The 1,545-nt window shown below is 42.5% G+C and overlaps 1 protein-coding gene across 1 annotated transcript in view; it reads right to left on the bottom strand.

Moving 5' to 3' along the window:
* Positions 1-116, bottom strand: part of LOC103208588 (olfactory receptor 2M2-like) — a 1,177-nt gene extending 1,061 nt beyond the window's left edge. The window contains exon 1 of the mRNA XM_007954282.2: positions 86-116. The gene's annotated coding sequence lies outside the window, so the exon portion shown is untranslated. The remainder of the gene's footprint in view (positions 1-85) is intronic.
* Positions 117-1,545: the final 1,429 nt, after the last annotated feature.

Here is a 1,545-nt window from a genome sequence, read left to right as displayed (position 1 = left end):
TTATGGTGGTGTGGTTCCAGAGTTCCATGGTTGGGACCCTGAGAAACAAACAAATAAAAAAAAAATATATATATATATATATATATATCATCCTGAGCTGTTGTTGTGGGAAGGTTGATGACATCTGGGACCCTGACTCTGGTGTCTCCATCATACATTGAAAATAATGATTTCCCATTTCTTCTAAAGGACAGAGCCCAGATTTGACACAGGTTCTACCCTTTCCTTCTACATCGAAAATCCACTTCCTCTCAGTTGCCCTCTGTGGTTACCAAGCAAGATTTGATCCTTATTTCTCTTGAAACACTGTAGAGAACAAGGCAAAGAGGCAGGGGTGACCAGAGAATGCAAGAAAAAGAGAAGGGGTTTTAAGTGGCATACAGATAATTATAGAAATATCTCAGAAGGAAGATGGGGCAATCTACTTCCATAATGACACTACCTCGGAAACCCAAGGAGGGGTCGCTATGAGTCGGGTCTGACTTCACGGCACATAACAACAACAACAACAACATAGATTTAAGAGGAATGATGTGAGAGTTTAGTCAACTAGAAGTTAGAAGAAACAGTCCACACAAGACCATCTTCACATTTGACACCAGCTGCAAGTTTGGGGGTTCCCATAATGACCCTTAACCCACTGCCATTGAGTCGATTCCAAACTCACAGTGACCCCCATTGGGTTTCCGAGGCAGTAAATCTTTATGGAGGTAGATGGCCCCATCTTCTCTGGAATGGCTGGTGAGTTTGAACCACCAACTTTCTGGTTAGCAGTTAAATGCCTTAGGCACTGCACCACCAGAACCCCTTATAAGGACCATTTGGTTTGGTAATTTGGTAGAAGGACTCACAGAACTCACTGAAAGTTACTATACTCATGGTTACAGTTTGTCATAGGATCCCCTGGGTGGTGCAAATGGTTAAACTCTCAATTACTAGCTGAAAAGTTGAAGTTTGAACTCACCCAGAGGCACCTCAGATGAAAGTCCTTGCAATGTGCTTCCAAAAGGTCAAAGCTTTGAAAACCTTATGAAGCAGTTCTACTCCACACACATGAAGTTGTCATGAATCAGAATCGATTTGATGGCACTTAACAATAGTAAACAGTTTCTTACAGCTAAAGGATATAAATAAAATCAGTCAATGGATGAAGTATATACAGCACAGTCCAAGAAAATACCAGAGTTTCCAATTGTCCTCTTCCCATGGAGGTAGAATAGTATTATTTTCTCAGTATTTACTGATGTGTGACAATATGGAGTATTGCCAACCAGGGAAGCTACCTCATGCCTTGGTGTCCAGGGTCTTCATTGGACTTTATGGTCTACTGCCCACATTACTGACTTCAGTCGCCAGCCCCTCTAGTTGAACTCATACTATGTGACTCAAAGCCATCACTCTAAATCACATTGTTACTAGTTAGTGCAACTAACCCCCACCTGGGAGCTCTGGTGGCATAGTGCCTAAGGCATTTGACTGCTAACCAGAAGTGTGGCAGTTGCTAGACTATCCAGTGTGACCCAAGGCCCCCAGACAAACAGATAC

Source organism: Orycteropus afer, unplaced genomic scaffold (genome assembly GCF_000298275.1).
Source record: "Orycteropus afer afer isolate SDZICR_OR568_19922 unplaced genomic scaffold, OryAfe1.0 scaffold00455, whole genome shotgun sequence".
NCBI classification, from domain to species: domain Eukaryota; kingdom Metazoa; phylum Chordata; class Mammalia; order Tubulidentata; family Orycteropodidae; genus Orycteropus; species Orycteropus afer.
The sequence above is the reverse complement of the archived record's forward strand: the minus strand, read 5'-3'. Positions and strand labels throughout refer to the sequence as shown.